The following is a 14671-nucleotide window of genomic DNA, read 5'->3' as shown; positions in this document are numbered from 1 at the left end:
TTCCGGTCTTGTTCAGGCAAGGGGAATAGCTTGAAGCTCCGGCAGCGTTGGACAAGACAAGGCAACATGCGGTTTGAACGAGCAATGAGTGAGAGAAAGCCGGCGATTGAAATAGCCGCTCATAGTGGCGCCCGGCGATGACGTCATTGCCCTTAAAGGTGTATGCGTTCCATTTGGATAGCAAGATGGGACGCAATATTAAGAGAGAAATGTGGAAATAAGGGTACCAGAGGTACCAGAACATTACAAAATGAGGGCTCGAAAATGAGTCAGTAGTGATTGGTCAGATAGCTTGACCAGGAGGGCTGCTATGCAAATGAGGACTTGAAAATGAGTCAACAGGGATTGGTCAGATAGCTTTGACCAATGCAAGGAGACAGAAGCCCCAGGGGGCAATCAATGTAAACTATAGTCAGACACAGAACAATGGTTCCCTAACGAGCCCTCAATACACATTACTCTGAGTGTCAATACCTCCCTTAGCAGACAACAGGTGAGGTCATTAGCACACCTGACAAAAGGTGAATGGGGAGCCACCTTAGACAGCCCGTCTCCTCAGAACTTCCTGTAATGACCATATTAGGAGTTGACTTCCTGTTCAGAGAGCTCATGGCAAATGGGAACAAAAATCTTCATATTACAAGGGAGGCATTATTCCTGAATATGACTGTCCCATTTGTAGTAGTCCAAACCATATTTTCAGTGTTCACCACCCTCCTGGTCACCCTGCATCCATAACAGATGCAGGGTGACTTAAACATAAGAAAGCCACACAAGGCTGGACATAGTGCCTCCCAACCTCTTTAAAGGAAATTGGGGTCCACAACCCCCATGCCCAAAGTGACTCCTGTCACATTTCTCCCCTTTTCCAAACAGACTAACAGGGTATCTGACCTTCTGCCGGTCAGTGCCCTTGTTAGTCCAGCAGCCCACCCACAAAACAGAAACAGCAGTACAGCCTACCCAAAATAACTGATTACTACACCTGGGTAGAAGAGAAATTTGTCCATGTCCAGGTGCCTCACCTTGGCTGTGTGGGGGACTGGTAGACTGCCTTGGTGGGTTGCTGAGTGGGCAGAGACCAGCGGTACTCTGCCCTGGTGCCAGCACTACTACAGAAGTAGCCTGGTTGGAGACGGGTTGTTGGAGGGGGAGAGCGACTGTCTCCCCTTTAGATACACCACCATGCTGCTGTGGGGGAAGACCAACTGTCTTCCCTTTGGCTAAACAGCCCTGTTGCTGGGGATCAGGACCGACTGTCCCTACCCCCTGTGCTGTGAGTGCAGAGACCACGGTCCCATCTGCACTGTTGGGGGGTTTACTGTCTCCCCCTGGTACGTTAAGCTGCTTCTGTGGGATGGAGACTGGGCTCCCAATTCCCAATAGTTCAATCTGCCGCTGGGGGACAGGACCAACTGTGTCTGCCCCCTGTAACTCAATCTGCCGCTGAGGGATGGAGACTGCGCTCCCAATTCCCAATAAAATACTCTGCCACTGTGGAATGGAGACTGGGCTCCCAATTCCCAATGAATCCATCTGCTGCTGGGGGACAGGACCAACTGTGTCCACCCCCTGTAACTCAGCCTGCCGCTGGGGAATGGAGACTGGGCTCCCAATTCCCTGCACTTCACTCGGCTGCTGTGGGATGGAGACTGGGCTCCCAATTCCCAACAAATCAAACTGTCCATGGGGAGAGGGGGTAACAAGCTCCTCTCCCAAATATACTTCCAGCCCCTGGGGAGGGAGACTGACTGCCTCTGCTCCCAATACAGTGTCCTGTTGCTGGGGAAAGGAGACTAGGCTCTCTGTTTCCTGCAGGACACTCTGCTGCTGTGGGATGGAGACTGGGCTCACAATTCCCAACAAATCAATCTGCTGCTGGGCAACAGGACTGACTGTCTCTGCCCCCTGTAACTCAGCCTGCCGCTGGAGAATGGAGACTGGGCTCCCAATTCCCAATAAATCAGGCTGCCACTGGGGAATGGAGACTGGGTTCTCCTCTTACCTTAACTGTACCTGCCGCTGGAGTTCCTCCCAACGTGCTAGCTGGCCCTCTCTCTCTGCCCTGTCTAGCAGAGTCCCGAACACTAAGTTCTTCACGAACCGCTTGGATCTCTCCAGTGGATTGGGTCCGAAGAAGCTCAGCCATAACCACACCATACGGTCATATTCTTTCATAGAATATCTGTACTCCACTGCTGGTTCCATCCTGTTGCTTTAAGGGTTGCTGTACTGAGACATGCGTTGCCCCCAACTTGTAAATCCACGGAATGGTGCCTCCTGTAGCTGTCCTTCTGGCTGTGAGAACGATCCCACCGCTTGCCACCAATTGTTACGGACCGTTTCAGCAGACAAGGGGTTAAAATCCGTTTAGGCGATATGCCCCTTTCTGAGAGACAGGCACAGCTACTGCAGAACACTAAACTCCCGAACTGGATACAAAATAGCACTCCAACCTGGAACCTCACGAATAGCTGCTAGCAGACGAACAGGAAAAGCATACATCAGCTTACACTCCTAGCAATCAGTCTCCAACAGCATACAGTGAATCCCCCCAAGAACGAGACAAAGCTCCGAGTTGAGGGTAAAACAGAAACAACATCAACATTTATTGGAAGAACACAGCACACTTTTATACAGAAATTGGAACATCCTTCCCCCAACAACCACTTTCCCATTGGTCAATTTCACAGTACCTGCAGTCCCCCATAAGGTCCTCTCCAGACATGCAAATGAGGGCTCGAAAATGAGTCAGTAGTGATTGGTCAGATAGCTTGACCAGGAGGGCTGCTATGCAAATGAGGACTTGAAAATGAGTCAACAGGGATTGGTCAGATAGCTTTGACCAATGCAAGGAGACAGAAGCCCCAGGGGGCAATCAATGTAAACTATAGTCAGACACAGAACAATGGTTCCCTAACGAGCCCTCAATACACATTACTCTGAGTGTCAATACCTCCCTTAGCAGACAACAGGTGAGGTCATTAGCACACCTGACAAAAGGTGAATGGGGAGCCACCTTAGACAGCCCGTCTCCTCAGAACTTCCTGTAATGACCATATTAGGAGTTGACTTCCTGTTCAGAGAGCTCATGGCAAATGGGAACAAAAATCTTCATATTACAAGGGAGGCATTATTCCTGAATATGACTGTACCATTGGTAGTAGTCCAAGCCATATTTTCAGTGTTCACCACCCTCCTGGTCACCCTGCATACATAACAGATGCAGGGTGACTTAAACATAAGAAAGCCACACAAGGCTGGACATAGTGCCTCCCAACCTCTTTAAAGGAATTTGGGGTCCACAACCCCCATGCCCACATAAAATTACTTAGAACCCCAAACATTATATATATATATATATATATATATAATGTTTGGGGTTCTAAGTAATTTTCTAGCAAAAAATACTGGTTTTGCCTTGTAAGCAACAAATGTCAGAAATAGGCCTGGTCTTAAAATGGTTAATATTTAGTCACTAAGACATGTATTCACAATAAATAGTCAGAATAGTGCAAATACATAGACACAATCTAACAAAAAAAAATTGTAATAACCCTTGATAATATATGGATAACGCTATGTATTGAAAAAAAAACTAATTAAATTCTCCCTGTGGATAGAATAACCATCTAACAAAAGTAAGAACACCTCCTACATTTTTGTAAATATTTTATTATATCTTTTCATGTAACAACACTGAAGAAATGACACTTTGCTACAACGTAAAGTAGTGAGTGTGCAGCTTACAGTGTAAATTTTCTGTCCCCTCAAAATAACTCAGCACAAAGCCATTAATGTCTAAACTGCTGGCAACAAAAGTGAGTACACCCCTAGCAAAAAATGTCCAAATTGGGCCCAAAGTGTCAATATTTTGTGTGGCCACCATTTTTTTTACAGCACTGCCTTAACCCTTTTGGGCATGGAGTTCACCAGAGCTTCACAGGTTTCCACTGGAGTCCTCTTCCACTCCTCCATGACAACATCACAGAGCTGGTGGAGGTTAGAGACCTTGCACTCCTTCACCTTCCATTTGAGGATGTCCCACAGATGCTCTATAGGGTTTATATCTGGAGACATGTTTGGCCATTCCATCACCTTTACGCTCAGCTTCTTTAGCAAGGCAGTGGTCATCTTGGAGGTGTGTTTGGGGTCGTTATCATGTTGGAAAACTGCCCTGCGTTCCAGTCTCTGAAGGAAGAGGATCATGCTCTGCTTCAGTATGTCAGAGACTTCCTTATGGAATTAAAGCCATGCAGACCAATTTGATGCCGTGTGTGACCCCCCCACCCCTTCAACCTCTGCAGAAATGCTGGCAGCACTCATATGTCTATTTCCCAAAGACAACCTCTGAATATGATGCAGAGCATGTGCACTTAACTTCGTTGGTCGGCCATGGCGAGGCCTGTTCTGAGTGGAACCTGTCCTGTTAAACCACTTTATGGTCTTGGCTACCATGCTGCATCTCAGTTTCAGGGTCTTGACAAACATCCTATAGCCTAGGCCATCTTTAACTAGAGCAACAATTCTTTTTTTCAGATCCCCAGAGAGTTCTTTGCCATGAGGTGCCATGTTAAACTTTCAGTGACCAGTATGAGAATGAGAGCGATAACAAATCAATTTTAACACACCTGCGCACCATTCACATCTGAGACCTTGTAACGCTAACGAGTCACATGACACCGGGGAGGGAAAATGGCTAATTGGGCCCAATTTGGACACTTTCACTTAGGGGTTTTGTTTCCAGTGTTTTAGACATTTATGGCTGTGTGTTAAGTTATTTTGAGGGGACAGCAAATTTACACTGTTAGGCAAGCTGTACACTTATTACTTTACATTGTAGCGAAGTGTTATTTCTTCACTGTTGTCACATTAAAAGATATAATAAAATATTTACAAAAATGTGAGGGGTGTACTCACTTTTGTGAGACCATGCTGCAGCTCAGTTTCAGAGTCTTGGCAATCTTCCTATAGCCTAGGCCATCTTTATGTAGAGCAATAATTATTGTTTTTCCATATCTTCAGAGAGTTCTTTGCCATGGGGTGCCAGGTTGAACTTCCAGGGACCAGTATGAGCGAGTGGGATCGATAACACCAATATTAAACACACACCTGCTCCCTATTCACACCTGAGACCCTGGACACTAACTAGTGACATGACACTGGGGAGGGAAAATGGATAATTGGGCCTAATTTGGACATTTTCACTTAGGGGTGTACTCACTTTTTGTTGCCAGCGTTTAGACATTAATGGCTGTGTGTTGAGTTATTTTAAGGGGATAGCAAATTTACACTTTTATACAAGTTGTACACTCAGTACTTTAAGATATAATAAAATATTTACAAAAATGTGAGATACTGTATCATCAAGAAATAAAAAAACTTAGAATGGAAATATATATCCATATTGTTTGTCATTACTACAAAAAAGGAACAGTTACCCATTATTGATAATAAATGTGTTAACATCCCATTTGATATTCATACCAAATGGAGTGTAAGTTTTGGCCATACAGATCCACCGGGTTTTCATTTTTGAAACCTCTCTATCCACATTATTACCTCACCAATTACTGGTGAATCTAACTATGCCCAAAAACACTGTCCCTTCAGGTTGTGGTGTAAGGCATAATGCTTGGATAGGCTGTGGTTAGGATAACCCTTTTTAATGTTAACCACGTGTTCATTTAATCTAGTTTGGAGCATCTGAATAGTGCGGCCGATATACTTAGGCCGTATGGACAACAATTGAGATATATAATATTCTTAGATGTACACAGGATAAAGAGTTTGATAGCAAACTGTTTATGGATAGAACTGGTTTCAAAAGAGTCAATCCTCCTACATCTTTGGGCATTAATCTTACAGATGGAACATTTCCTACAGGAAAAAAAAGGCCATCCATATCCTGAAAAAAATGTTTTTTTTTTTTTGGTGGCTCTATTACATTAGGTGCTACCTGTAGCCTAAGAGGGGGAACTCCTCTATAAAAAAACAAAAAAAACAAAGGAATTTCAGGAAGATGCGGTCCCAGGACCATATTGTTACACAACACCTCCCAATGCTTATGTAAAATATTTTTTAAAGCATAATGCTGACTGGAGTATGTGGAACAGAAGGCAAACTTAAAAGAATCAGAAGAGTTTTCATGTCTAAGTACCAGTAAATCATCCCTACTTCTTTCATCACTACTCTTAAGCACTTTGTCCATTTCAACTGAATTGTAACCCATCTCAACAAACGTTTGTTTGAGAGTGGAGGCTTCCTGTAAAAACACTAACACTGTCTGCTGCCATCTTAATTAATGGTCCCTGGACTGATGTGTGCCACCTATTAGTAATAGGACACACTTGCCACTTCTTACTGGGCGTAGAACTGCCACACTAGCATCACTTGTTATACCTGTAAAATTAAAAGACCCGATTTGATTTGAACGCCCCTTGTATAAATCATTTTTTTACAAGTTTTATTATCTGTTTCTATCTGTTTCTCATTGGCAAGATTCTATTCACTTCCTGTTCCACAGCCACAACAGAAAGTGAAAGGAAATCCCTCCAAAGCGAGAAAATCCCTGGTTGTCTCCAAGGTCACCAGAACGAATGTCCCCGTTGGAAGATTTTCACTCTATTCCTAGTCTGCTGATAACCCAAAATTTTTGATTTTCTATCATTTGCACTCCTAGTGATGATGATCACCATAACAAATAGAAAGTAGGACATTATTGCCTTGATATAATGCCTGCTCATCTGAGAGGAATGGACACTGAGACCTGGATTTTTGCTGGAATATGAACCCCTTATCTTCCTTGGCAAAAATAGTGTAGCGCTGCCATTGAAGGAGCAGCTTAATAATTTTGGGTTCACCTCCACCCCTCTGGCACTCCTGGATAAATTGAGAAACCTCTGCAAACACTGGCAAACCCTGACACCGACACAGTTGTAAAAATACCCCACACCTGGCTGTAGGTTACTTTAGAAAATGCACACACTCCAGTATAGTGATAAGCAGGTTGATCTATTAAAATCACTGTGGCACAGATCTGGGGCCGATCGGACTTTAAAGGTTTGCTTAGCTGTGGCTCAGTGAACATGACAGCTGACAGGCAAAATTATGCATTTATGGCAGAAGAGACCAATAGGGTCTCTTTTGTCATAAATGCCCTGCCTATCAACCATTTGATTAAAATTTAAGCTTTCTTGTCCTTTTAAAAGAGGGACAGTCTATGACAATTTCCATAATACTGCATAAAGCAGTTAACATACAAGAGTATATAGAGAACATATCGTTAAGTACAAAATGATTACAAATTACCAACTAAATCTTTCACAATTACGTCGTAAATAGAGTTGAGCGGACACCTGGATGTCCGTGTTCGGCGGGTTCGGCTGAACTTTAAAAAAAAGTCCGGGTCCGTGTCCCGGACTTTTCCCGAACTTTTCCCGGACACTGAACCCCATTGAAGTCAATGGGGACCCGAACTTTCAGGCACTAAAATGGCTCTAAAACACCAATGGAAAGGGCTAGAGTGCTGCAAATGGCAGCAAAACATAGTTAAGAGCATGGCAAGTGCTCTGCAAACAAATGTGGATAGGGAAATAACTTAAAACAACAAAAAAAACCACAGAAAAATAAAACAATGTTCTTCATCTCTGAAGGACGAGGCCCATATGGAGTAGGAGGGAGGTTGAGGTGGTGGTGGATGTGGCGGTGTCATAGGCGTGCGTACAGGGTGTGCCGGGTGTACCTGGGCACACCCTAATCACCTAGGGCACATAGCATTATCGCTCTGTTTGCCAGGGAGGAGATGGGAAAGATCTCCCTCGGACCTGCTCTGCTCTATTTCTCTCTGCCAGCAGGGAGAGTAATGTATCGGGGCCATGTACATGTAGGTAAACACATGCATGTGTATTTAAACTTTGGGGTGCACACCCTAATGCAACAGGCTGCGCACACCTATGGGCGGTGTAGGTGGAAGCGGCGGTGGAGGAGGACCAGGGCCGGATTAAGAGCATCATGGGCTTGGTGCTGAGGATTTTGAAGGGCCTTAAGGGCCGTGCCTTGGCATGCACCCAGAGGAGGAAGGGTGCAGCCATGCATGCCTAATTCAACATGGGATGCTGTCTCTGAAGCCCATAAACACATCCATGCATCGGCAACTGTCCCTCCTTGTCTGGCCTTCATGCTGTGTGGGGAGGTTCTGAGGGAGCTGCCTGGGGAAGTGAGCATAGAAGCCAGACTTCTGTGTTTACAAGTGACAGAAGAGCGGTAACAGTGAATATGGCCAACCTGGGGCCTATATAAAGGTAGGGGCCTGGAGCTGCAGCTCCAATAGCCCCTACGTTAATCTGGCCCTGAGGAGGACGAGGTAGCCAAAACTGCTTCTTTTCAGAAATTTTAAATGATGGTACACCCCAAAAGAGTGAAAAAGAGCAAAAATAGAACAATGGCTGGGTAAGGTCGGTATCCATCGCTATTCTGCACAAGGTACGGAAAAGTCCCGTGGGATCCATGCCTGGTTCATTTTAATGAACGTGAGCTTGTCCACATTGTCGCTGGACAGGCGGCTGCGCTTGTCTGTGATAACGCCCCCAGCCGTGCTAAATACCCGTTCAGATAATACACTGGCTGCAGGGCACGCCAGCACCTCCAAGGCGTAAAGGGCAAGCTCAGGCCATGTGCCCAACTTGGAGACCCAGAAGTTGAAGGGGGCAGACCCGTCATTCAGTACGTCTAGGCGTGTGCACACATACTGCTCCACCATGTTGGTGAAATGCTGCCTCCTGCTAAGACGTTCCATCTGAGCTGCTGGTGCTGCTGTTTGTTGTGGCGTGCTGACAAAGCTTTTCCACATTTCGGCCATGCTAACCCTGCCTTCTGAGGTGCTGGCGGCGCCCTGGTTGCGTTGGCGACCTCTTCCTCCTCCTCCTCTGCCTTGGCCTTGTGCTTCCACTGTGGCCCCTCTGTCAGATGAGAATGCCAGCAGCATCACGTCTACCAGCGTGCGCTTGTACTCGCGCATCTTGCGATCGTGCTCCAGTGAGTGAATTAAGGACGGTACGTTGTCCTTGTAACGGGGATCCAGCAGCGTGGCCACCCAGTAATCAGCACAAGTTAGAATGTGGGCAACTCGGCGGTCGTTGTGGAGACACTGCAGCATGTAATCGCTCATGTGTGCCAGGCTGCCCAGAGGCAACGAAAGGCTGTCCTCTGTGGGAGGTGTATCATCTGTGTCCTCTGTATCCCCCCAGCCACGCACCAGTGATGGCCATGAGCTGGCCTGGGTGCCACCCTGCTGTGAACATGGTTCCATCTCCTCCTCCAGCTCCTCCTCCTCATCCTCCAGAACTGTGCCCCTGCTGGAAAATTGTGTCCCTGGCTTTTGTTTGTGCAGGAACCCACCCTCGGAGCCCCTTGTGAATGACTGCCCTGAAAGCCTTGGAAATGTTACCTCTTCATCCTCCTCCTCATCCTGTGCCACATCCTCTTCCATCATCGCCCGAATTGTTTTTTCAAGGAGGCATAGAAGTGGGATAGTTAAGCTGACAACGGCGTCATCGGCACTGGCCGTGTTGGTGGAGTACTCAAAACAGCGCAACAAGGCACACAGGTTTTGCATGGAGGCCCAGTTATTGGTGGTGAAGTGGTGCTGTTCCGCAGAGCGACTCACGCGTGCGTGCTGCAGCTGAAACTCCACTATGGCCTGCTGCTGCTCACACAGTCTTTCCAGCATGTGCAAGGTGGAGTTCCACCTTGTGGGCATGTCACATATGAGGCGGTGAGCGGGAAGGCCGAAGTTACGCTGCAGCGCTGACAGGCGAGCAGCAGCAGGGTGAGAACGCCGAAAGTGCGCACAGACGGCCCGCACTTTCTGCAGCAGCTCTGACATATCGGGGTAGTTTTTAAGGAACCTCTGCACCACCAAATTCAACACATACGCCAGGCAAGGGATGTGCGTCAAACCGGCTAGGCCCAGAGCTGCTATGAGATTTCGCCCGTTATCGCACACCACCAGGCCGGGCTTGAGGCTCGCTGGCAGAAACCACTCATTTGTCTGCTGTTCCATGCTCCTCCACAACTCCTGCACGGTGTGTGGTTTTTCCCCCAAACAGGCAAGTTTTAAAACTGCCTGTTGTCGTTTACCCCTGGCCGCGCTGAAGTTGGTGGTGAAGGTGTTACGCTGTCCGCATGAGGAGGCGGTAGAGGATGAGGAAGCGGAGTAGGAGGAGTTAGGAACAGGAGGCAAACTGAAGCGCCCTGCAATCCTCGGTGGTGGAAGGACATGCGCCAAATTGCTATCCGCCTCAGGTCCATCCGCCACTGCATTTACCCAGTGTGCCGTTAGGGAGATATATTGCCCCTGACCGTGCTTACTGGTCCACGTATCGGTAGTTAGGTGGACCTTGGCACAGATGGCGTTGCGCAGTGCACACCTGATTTTTTCCCCCACTTGTGCAGGGAAGGGATGGCTTGCCTGGAAAATTAGTGGCGGCTGGGCACGACGTATTGTGGGACAGCCACCAACATAAGGTTTTTAAAACTGTGCGTCTTCACCAGACGGAATGACAGCATTTCAAAGGCCAAGAATTTTGAAATGCTGGCATTCAGGGCCAGGGATCGCGGGTGGGTAGGGGGGTACTTCCTCTTCCTCTCAAGCGTTTGGGAGATGGAAAGCTGAAAGCTTCCACGGGACATTGTGGAGATGGTTGGTGACCCAGGTGGTGGTGTTGCTGACAGATCGTCTGTTTGCGGGATGGCAGGTGCCGGTATCACTACAGATGTGGCTGGAGCGGCCAAGACTGCAGCAGAAGAGGAAGTAGGATGAGCCAGAGACGTTTCTTGGTTTTGAAGGTGTCTACTCCACTGCAGCTCGTGCTTTGCACTTAGATGCCTGATCATGCAGGTTGTGCTCAGGTTGAGAAGGTTTATGCCTCGCTTCAGGCTCTGATTGCACAGGGTGCAAACCACTCGTGTCCTGTCATCAGCACATTTTCTAAAGAACTTCCACGCTAGAGAACTCCTTTGAGCTGGCTTTGCTGCGCTCGTTCCCTTGCTGCGTTGGGCAGTAGCAGGCGTAGTGTCTAGGGCACGGCCGCTCTGCTTCTGCACCCTGCTCCCTCTTCTGCTGTGCTGGTGGCTCTGTGCGACCACCGCCTCTTCCTCCAAACTACTCAGGTCACCTGCATGACCTTCATTCCATGTGGGGTCGAGGACCTCATCGTCCTCCACATCATCTTCCACCCAGTCTTCACCCCTGCCCTCCTTGTCGGTCTCCACAATTCTGAACGCCGCATAAGTTGGCACCTGCGTTTCGTCATCATCGGAGACGTGCTGCGATGGTCCTTGCATATACTCATCTTGAGAAATAAGTGGTTGGGCATCGCTGCACTCAATCTCTTCCACTTCTGGGGCAGGGCTAGGTGGATGGCCCTGGGAAACCCTGCTGACAGAGTCATCAAAAAGAAGAAGAGACTGCTGTATGGCTTGGGGCTCAGACTGCTTGCCTGATTTCCAAGGGGGTGAGGTGAAAGACGGTTGGACATTGGCTGCAGGTGCCAACTCTGACCTTTCTGCAGTAGACTGGGTGGGAGACAATGTGAAGGAACTGGAGGCACTGTCAGCAACCCAATCTACTATCGCCTGTACTTCTTCAGGCCTCATCACGTCTAGAGTCGCATTATGCCCTACCAAATACTGCTGCAGGTTCTGTCGCCTACTTACACTTGAGGAAGGTGTTTCACTTGTGCGTGTAGCTGGCACAGATCGACCACGTCCTCTCCTTGCAACAGGAGCTCTACCAGCAGCACCACGACCCAGGCCACGGCCCCTATTTGACGGTCTCCTCATATTTCTGTAATTTATGATCTTGCCCTAGAAAGGTGTTTATTGAATAGCGGAACAAAACAACAACTGTATCGCACGGGTGTATCTGACAGTCAAATATGCAAACTATGCCGCAATTTAATGTTTTTTACCCCAAAAGGGTGTATATTGAATAGCGGAATAGGAAAAAGGATAAAAAACGGTGTATCTCACACGTACAAACACAGACTAGGCCCCGATTAAAATTTTTTGTACCCTAAAGGGAGGATGAGGAAGAGGAGTAAGAGAAGTTGGTAACAGGAGGCAAACTGAAGCGCCCTGCAATCCTTGGCGGTGGAAGGAGATGCGCCAAACAAATTTAAAAGGTGTATCTCAAATGTACCGATACAGACTATGCCGTAATTTAATTTTCTTACACTCCAAAAGGGTGTATATTGAATAGCGGAATAGGAAAAATTTTATAATACGGTGTATCTCACACGTACGAACACAGACTAGGCCCTGATTACAATTTTTTGTATCCTAAAGGCAGGATGAGGAAGAGGAGTAAGAGAAGTTGGGAACAGGAGGCAAACTGAAGCACCCTGCAATCCTCGGCGGTAGAAGGAGATGCGCCAAACAAATTTAAAAAGGTGTATCTCACATGTACCAATACAAACTATTCCTCAATTTAATTTTTTACACTCAAACAGGGTGTATATTGAATAGTGGAATAGGACAAATTTTACAAAACTGTGTATCTCACACGTACAAACACAAACTAGGCCCCGATTACAATTTTTTGCACCCTAAAGGCAGGATGAGGAAGAGGAGTAGGAGGAGTTGGGAACAGGAGGCAAACTGAAGCGCCCTGCAATCCTCGGCGGTAGAAGGAGATGCGCCAAACAAATTTAAAAAGGTGTATCTCACATGTACCGATACAGACTATCCCGCAATTTAATTTTTTACACTCAAACAGGGTGTATATTGATTAGCGGAATAGGACAAATTTTACAAAACGGTGTATCTCACACGTACAAACACAATCTAGGCCCCGATTAAAATTTTTTGTACCCTAAAGGCAGGATGAGGAGTAGGAGGAGTTCGGAACAGGCAGGAGGCAGACTGAAGCACCCTCAAATCCTCGGCAGTATGAGATGCGCCCCAAAAATTGGAAAGGTGTATCTCACACGTACCGACACAGACTATCCCGCAATTTAATTGTTTATACCCAAAGGTTTGATTAAATAGCGGAATAGAAAATATGATATCAAAAGGTGTATGTATCTCACACGTACCGACACAGACTATCCCGCAATTTAATTGTTTTTACCCAAAGGTGTAGATTAAATAGCGGAATAGAAAATATGATCAAAAAAAGTGTATGTATCTCACATGTACACAACCAGACTAGGCCCCAATTACTATTGTTTGTACCCCTAAAGGCAAGATGAGGAGTAGGAGGAGTTTGGAACAGGCAGCACCCTCAAATCTTCAGAAGTATGAGATGAACCCCAAAAACTTGGAAAGGTGTATCTCACACGTACCAACACAGACTATCCCGCAATTTAATTGTTTATACCCAAAGGTTTTTTATTGAATAGCGGAATAGAAAATATGATCAAAAAAAGTGTATGTATCTCACACGTACACAACCAGACTAGGCCCCAATTACTATTGTTTGTACCCCTAAAGGCAGGATGAGGAGTAGGAGGAGTACGGAACAGGCAGCACCCTCAAATCTTCAGAAGTATGAGATGAACCCCAAAAACTTGGAAAGGTGTATCTCACACGTACCAACACAGACTATCCCACAATTTAATTGTTTATACCCAAAGGTTTTTATTGAATAGCGGAATAGAAAATATGATCAAAAAAAGTGTATGTATCTCACACGTACAGAACCACACTAGGCCCCAATTACTATTGTTTGTACCCCTAAAGGCAGGATGAGGAGTAGGAGGAGTACGGAACAGGCAGCACCCTCAAATCTTCAGAAGTATGAGAGGAACCCCAAAAATTGTAAAGGTGTATCTCACACGTACCAACACAGACTATCCCGCAATTTAATTGTTTATACCCAAAGGTTTTTATTGAATAGCGGAATAGAAAATATGATCAAAAAAAGTGTATGTATCTCACACGTACACAACCACACTAGGCCCCAATTACTATTTTTTGTACCCCTAAAGGCAAGATGAGGAGTAGGAGGAGTACGGAACAAGCAGCACCCTCAAATCTTCAGAAGTATGAGATGAACCCCAAAAATTGGAAAGGTGTATCTCACACGTACCAACACAGACTATCCCGCAATTTAATTGTTTATACCCAAAGGATTTTATTGAATAGCGGAATAGAAAATATTATCAAAAAAAGTGTATGTATCTCACACGTACACAACCAGACTAGGCCCCAATTACTATTTTTTGTACCCCTAAAGGCAGGATGAGGAGTAGGAGAAGTACGGAACAGGCAGCACCCTCAAATCTTCAGAAGTATGAGATGAACCCCAAAAATTGGAAAGGTGTATCTCACACGTACCAACACAGACTATCCCGCAATTTAATTGTTTATACCCAAAGGTTTTTATTGAATAGCGGAATAGAAAATATGATCAAAAAAAGTGTATGTATCTCACACATACATAACCAGACTAGGCCCCAATTACTATTGTTTGTACCTCTAAAGGCAGGATGAGGAGTAGGAGGAGTTTGGAACAGGCAGCACATTCAAATCTTCAGAAGTATGAGATGAACCCCAAAAACTTGGAAAGGTGTATCTCACACGTACCAACACAGACTATCCCGCAATTTAATTGATACCCAAAGGTTTTTATTGAATAGCGGAATAGAAAATATGATCAAAAAAAGTG

The sequence above is a fragment of the Pelophylax lessonae genome (assembly GCF_965119305.1).
Source record: "Pelophylax lessonae genome assembly, chromosome: 5".
In the NCBI taxonomy this organism is placed as follows: domain Eukaryota; kingdom Metazoa; phylum Chordata; class Amphibia; order Anura; family Ranidae; genus Pelophylax; species Pelophylax lessonae.
The sequence above is the reverse complement of the archived record's forward strand: the minus strand, read 5'-3'. Positions refer to the sequence as shown.